Here is a 7,066-nt window from a genome sequence, read left to right on the forward strand (position 1 = left end):
AAGATACCGCTGGACACAATGAAGATCCTGCATGCCACAACTAAGACCCAATGCAGCCTAACAAAGAAAAAGTCATTTCCTAATATACTAAATATTTAAAACTATTTTCAAAAATAAGTCAATAAAATAAATCCCAAGGTCTGGGCCCAGGAACAGGTGTAACAAGCTGATGGAGCCAGTCCCGATAGTCCATCTAAAATTCAGCCCTATGTGTCTCAATAGAAAATGGTATCCTCTCTATCAGGAGGCCCTGTTGGGCATTGCCCCTGTTAGATAGGATCTAATTCACCAGGGCCTTCTTAGACCATACCAGTCAGCCCGTAATACCCCAAAAGGGTAAAGAAACCCAATGTGGAATACTGGGTGGTACAAGACCTCAGGGGCAGTTAATGACGCCACTAGGACATACATAATAATAGTACCTAATCCCTACATTCTGCTGGCCACTCTACTATCCACCAGGAGCTGATATCTGTGTTAGATTTAAAAGACCCATAACTGCATTCCATTAGCCCCAGAGTCATGAGAAATGTTTTGCTTTTGAGTGGAGGATTCAAGCATACAACAAAAGACCTGTCCCAATGGTTCAAAAATTTTACCTCCCCTACCATCTTTGGTGAAACTTTAGCTAAAGATCTACCTACCAGATACCCTCCTGTATACCGATGACATTACCATACTAAAGAGGCCTCTGACAAAAATACTGTAACCACCCTGAACCTTCTAGCTGATATAGGATATAAGGTATCCAAGAAAGAGGCTCAAATATCACAAACTAGGGTGACCTTCCTAGACTTCATTCTCATAGCAAGTTCAGTTCAGTTCAGTCGCTCAGTCATGTCTGACTCTTTGTGGCCCCATGAACCACAGCACACCAGGCCTCCCTGTCCATCACCAACTTCTGGAGTTCACCCAAACCTGTGTCCATTGTGTCGGTGATGCCATCCAACCATTTTATCCTCTGTCATCCGCTTCTCCTCCTGCCCTCAATCTTTCCCAGTATTAGGGTCTTTTCAAATGAGTCAGCTCTTTGCATCAGGTAATCGAAGTATTGGAGTTCCAGCTTCAACATCTGTCCTACCAATGAACATCCAGGACTGATCTCCTCTAGGATGGACTGGTTGGATATCCTTGAGGTCCAAGGAACTCTCAAGAGTCTTCTCCAACACCACAGTTCAAAAGTGTCAATTCTTCTGCGCTCAGCTTTCTTTATAGTCCAACTCTCGAATCCATACACGACTACTGGAAAACCATAGCCTTGACTAGACGGACCTTTGTTGGCAAAGTAATGTCTCTGTTTTTTAATATACTGTCTAGGTTGGTCATAACTTTCTTTCCAAGGAATAAGCGTCTTTTAATTTCATGGCTGCAGTCACCATCTGCAGTGATTTTGGAGCCCAGAAAAATAAAGTCAGCCACTGTTTCCACAGTTTCCCTATCTATTTCCCATGAAGTGATGGGACCGGATGCCATGATCTTCGTTTTCTGAATGTTGAGCTTTAACCCACTGTTTTCACTCTCCTCTTTCACTTTCATCAAGAGACTTTTTAGTTGCTCTTCACTTTCTGCCATAAGGGTGGTGTCATCTGCATATCTGAGGTTATTGATATTTCTCCCAGCAATCTTGATTTCAGCTTGTGCTTCTTCCAGTGTTTCTCATGATGTACTCTGCATATAAGTTAAATAAGCAGAGTGATAATATACAGCCTTGACGTACTCCTTTTCCTATTGGGAACTAGTCTGTTGTTCCATGTCCAGTTCTAACATAGCAAGTTAGAGAAGCCTAACCTCAGGGAGAGAAAGAAACCATCCGCAGCCCTGACTCTCCTGAAACCAGAAGACAGTTTATGGGGTTTCCTGGGGATGGCTGGGTCTGCCACATCTGGATCCCTAACTATGGTCTAATAGCTAGGTCTTTATATGAAAAAGTTGAAAGGAAAAAATCATGATCCTTTTGAACGGAATTCAGGATGCAAAGGGACCTTTCAAGAACTGAAAAAGCAATTACTGAAAGTCCCTATCACAGCCCTCCCAGATTTAACTAAATTCTTCATCCTTTACGTTATTGAGAGAAGGGCAATTGCCCTTTGGGTGAAACTGAAAGTCACTCAGTCATGTCTAACTCTTGTGACCCCATGGACTATACAGTTCATGGAATTCTCCAGGCCAGAATACTAAAGTGGGTAGCCTTTACCTTCTCCAGGGGATCTTCCCAACCCAGGGATCAAACCCAGGTCTCCTGCATTGCAGGTGGATTCTTTACTAGCTGAGGCACAAGTAAAGCCCAAGAAAACTAGACTGGGTAACCTATCCCTTCTGCAGGGGATCTTCCCAACCCAGGAACTGAACCAGGGTCTTCTGCATTGCAGGAGGATTCTTTACCAGCTTAGCTATATTCACTCAAAAACTGGAGCCTCTGACTCAGGTGTTTGCTTATTTCCATAAACAATTAGATCAACTGCTAAGGAATGGCCTCCTTGCTTACGGGCAGTAGCTGCTTCTAGAACCCTGCTAAAGGAGGCTGAAAATTAACATTTGGTCAGCCAATCATTACATACACTCCACATAGCTTCAGACTATACATTCTAAGGGAATCAAATGGCAATCCTCTAGAGTGTTGCTATTTAGTCTTTAAGTCAGTCCAACTCTTTGTGACCCTATGGACTATAGCCCACCAGGCTCCTCTGTCTATGGGATTTCCCAGGCAAGAACACTGGAGTAGGTTGCCATTTCCTTCTCGAGAGGATATTCTGGACAAAGGGATCAAACCCGCATCTCTTGCATCTCCTGCATTGGCAGGCAGATTGTTGAACACTAGTGCCACCTGGGAAGCCTGGGAGGCTTAGACATGATCTATTCCAGTCACCCCAACCTGGGCTTCCCTGGTAGCTCAGAGGTTAAAGCGTCTGCCTGCAATGCAGGAGACCCAGGTTCGATCCCTGGGTTGGGAAGATTCCCCTGGAGAAGGAAATGGCAACCCACTCCAGTATTCTTGCCTGGAGAATCCCATGGACAGAGGAGCCTGGTGGGCTACAGTCCACCGGGTCGCGAAGAGTTGGACACGACTGAGCGACTTCACTTTACAACCTAGGAAGGGAACCTCTCCCAGATGCTGAAGAGGAATGGTTCAGAGATAAAGGGAGTTTTATGAAAGAAGGGGAAAGGCTGGCAGGATACATATTAATAGTAACCTCCCAGACCAAGTCATGAAAGCAAGAAGCTTATCCCCAGCAAGAACCTGCCCAAAAGGTGGGGCTGGTGGCCTTCAATCAAACCTTAGAGCTCAGGACAAGGAATATTATAAATGTTTTCACAGATTCCCTGTATGCATATGCATCCTACATGTACATGGAGCTATTTGGGAAAAAAAGAGGTATTCTTACTGCAGAGAATAAACAGGTGTTTATTGAAGCTGTTAAAAGCAGTGTGGACTTTGCACTCAGCCAGGAGACCCCAGTCATTGAGGAAAGCAGAGATTGAATCAGACCTTGAAACAGGCCTTAGCCAAGCTGTTCTAGAAGACTCCAGAAAATTGGTGTAAGTTGTTGATGACTGTCCTGCTCTGCGCACAGTTGGCCCCAAGGGATAAATTAAAGTTAAGTGTGCAATACCAGACCACCTGACCTGCCTCTTGAGAAACCTATATGCAGGTCAGGAAGCAACAGTTAGAACTGGACATGGAACAACAGACTGGTTCCAAATTGGAAAAGGAGTATGTCAAGGCTGTATATTGTCATCTTGCTTATTTAACTTCTATGCAGAGTACATCATGAGAAACGCTGGGCTGGAAGAAGCACAAGCTGGAATCAAGATTGCATGGAGAAATATCAATAACCTCAGATATGCAGATGACACCACCCTTGTGGCAGAAAGTGAAGAAGAACTGAAAAGCCTCTTGATGAAAGTGAAAGTGGAGAGTGAAAAGCTGGCTTAAAGCTCAACATTCAGAAACAAAGATCATGGCATCTGGTCCCATCACTTCATGGGAAATAGATGGAGAAAAAGTCGAAATAGATGGGGAAATAGTGGAAACAGTGTCAGACTTTATATTTTGGGGCTCCAAAATCACTGCAGATGGTGACTGCAGCCATGAGATTAAAAGATGCTTACTCCTTGGAAGAAAAGTTATGACCAACTTGGATAGCATATTCAAAAGCAGAGACATTACTTTGCCAACTAAGGTCTGTCTAGTCAAGGCTATGGTTTTTCCTGTGGTCATGTATGGATGTGAGAGTTGGACTGTGAAGAAAGCTGAGCGCTGAAGAGTTGATGCTTTTGAACTGTGGTGTTGGAGAAGACTCTTGAGAGTCCCTTGGACTGCAAGGAGATCCAACTAGTCCATTCTGAAGGAGATCAGCCCTGGGATTTCTTTGGAAGGAATGAAGCTAAAGCTGAAACTCCAGTACTTTGGCCACCTCATGCAAAGAGTTGACTCATTGGAAAAGACTCTGATGCTGGGAGGAATTGGGGGCAGGAGGAGAAGGGGACAACAGAGGATGAGATGGCTAGATGGCATCATTGACTCGATGGACATGAGTCTGAGTCTGAGTGAATTCCGGGAGTTGGTAATGGACAGGGAAGCCTGGTGTGCTGTGAAGAGTCAGACATGACTGAGCAACTGAACTGAACTGAACTGAACTGAGGGACTTCCCTGGCGGTCCAGTGGTTAAGACTCCGACTCCCAATGCAGACGGCCCAAGTTTAATCCCTGGTCAAGGAACTAGGTCCCACATGTCACAACTAAGAGTTTGCATAGCACAATTAAAACATCTCATGGGCCATAACTAAGACCCAATGCCACAAGATAAATAAAAGTAAATATTTTAAAAAGAAAGTGCATTTGAATTTATATATGGTAGACCCATTCCCCAAACCCAAGAGAAGGGACACTTTACTCCTCAAAATGGAACCACTCAAGTGTGCCATCCAGGTGGGAGAAACCATGAAAGCCTTCACGGAATATTGGTAACCATGCCACCTGCACCCACTGACCTGCCTCCCCACCACTTCTGGCCAGAAGGAGACAGTGAACCTAAAAACCTGGAAAGCTGGCAGCCTCCAAGATCAGCTCTCTGCTATGGGGAACTGACCCTACTTGTTGATCCCAACTGCTCATTCTGCCCTCAAGTTGCAGTAGTTCACTTTGTGGGTGCATCACACTCCAGGAAAGAAAGCCCCTAAGCCCCAAACAGTGGAGAAACAACCTGGGGCAATGGACCGCCTGAAGTACTCCTGCGAAACTCTCTTTGCTTCTGAAAAACAACTGGAGTGTGAGCACGGGTCTTCAGGCCACGGCAGTGAGCCTCCCCATCAGGGCACACTTGTGTCTACAGGCAGAAGACCTAGATACCTACGTTTTTAGGATAATTTATCAAGCGATCAGTTTTCTCTCGCTAATATTGGAGCCATAATCTTTTAAATCGACCAGTGTGTCCTCTGTCTCCAAAAGGTGGTCTCTCAGGGATGCAAACAATCAGGGCTAAGGTCTGGGAACAAACATCTAAAGGCTGCTGGGGAGAGGCTCTGTTTCTTCCCTGGGGTCATGACGACAGTCACCCCCAAACCATCAGGAAGCCACTACAGAAAGAACTGTGCAGCTCAAGAATGAGAGCAAGACACAAGACGGGTAGGGGTGGGGGGCTTGTCACCAACAAAGCCCATTAGCAATTTCCAGGAAATCAAAATAGAATCTGAGTAATAAAATAAACTCTAACCTTCTTTTCTTTTTTTTCCTTTTCCTTTGTGCTTCTTAGTTTCACTGGCTCCTGGAGGCCATGGGCAGAGACCTTGCCCCTGGTAGTTCAGACCAGAGTTCCTAGTGCAAAACTGTTGTGCCCGACACTGTAGCTTGGTGGGCATGTGCAAATCTCTGCAGATGTGACAATTCAAGATGGCTGTGGCAGGCTGTGTGCAGAGAGGAGGCACCCAGCACTGCTGTCTGAAGCTGGTGCAGCACAGCTGTGCTGGCCCCACAAGAACTCCACTCTACTCGCGAGATACATCAAGAGCAGCCCCGCTCATGGCCTGCCAGGTAGAGCAGCGAGAGTGGGACAGAGCTGTGCTGCAGAGGGCAAGCTCAGACCACTCCATCCTCTGATTAAAGAAGAAAGATTGCCTTTGCTTCTGAACAGAACGCAGTCTTGTTCTATTAGCTCAAACAACACTGACACCAGGCAGAGGGACTCTTATGAGCGACTGATTCAGGAGGGTTAGACTGAAGGCAGGAGGAAAAGAGGGCGGCAGAGGATGAGATAACTAGATGGCATCACCAACTCGGTGGACATGAATTTGAACAGACTCTGGGAGATAGTGAAGGACAGGGAAGCTTGGTGTGCTGTAGTCCATGGGTTGCAAAGAGCCAGACACAATTTAGTGACTGAACAACAACTACAAAGAACAAAGGTAGAATAACTGTCTCTAACTTTGCAGGAAGTTATCTGCATATTTTGAAAACGATTTAGTGGGAATTCAAATGAAGGCGTACACAAATTTAATACTCAGAAGAGGGAAAAACTGGCATCAGGGCATTCACTGCTTGCCAAGCTGAAAGAATGTTATTGAAGATTCCTTATATAAATGTTCCTTGACCTTTGAGTGAACCAACAGGTCTTAAAAGTTGCATTAGCCAAAGCAATTCCCATAGCAAATAAAGTTTTTAGATGAACACATCAGATTTTTTCCTCTTCAGCCTAAAGAGGAATTACCATCAGCCATCACCAAGAGCAGCAAGTTAACATTTCCAGGTTGTTTCTCAAAGGCCGTTGGGAGTCTGCGGTATAGAGTAAACATTGTTCCAGGTCTAAAGGGGAAACAGGGTTTCAAGTGGCTGATGGGAAAATGTCTTAAAGTTGATTATAAGAATGTCATCTGAAACAATCACTGCTCAAAATGTCCAGTCACTGCATTCTATGATCTTCTATCTCTGGAGCGATATTTTTAGGGCCCCTGACGATGTGGGTATTTTTAAATCTATTATAAAGATGGAATGCTTCAAATGATGTTTTATTTGAAAAAAAGTTTAACATTGCACTGATTATAGTAGATTTTGAGTATAAATAAGACTATT

General features: G+C 44.7%; 1 non-coding gene across 1 annotated transcript; it reads left to right on the forward strand.

The window, feature by feature from the left end:
* The first annotated feature begins 2,879 nt into the window (after positions 1-2,879).
* Positions 2,880-2,951, forward strand: TRNAC-GCA (transfer RNA cysteine (anticodon GCA)). The gene has a single exon. It is a non-coding gene; the product is annotated as a tRNA-Cys (tRNA).
* Positions 2,952-7,066: the final 4,115 nt, after the last annotated feature.

The sequence above is a fragment of the Ovis aries genome, chromosome 6 (genome assembly GCF_016772045.2).
Source record: "Ovis aries strain OAR_USU_Benz2616 breed Rambouillet chromosome 6, ARS-UI_Ramb_v3.0, whole genome shotgun sequence".
Classification (NCBI taxonomy): Eukaryota; Metazoa; Chordata; class Mammalia; order Artiodactyla; family Bovidae; genus Ovis; species Ovis aries.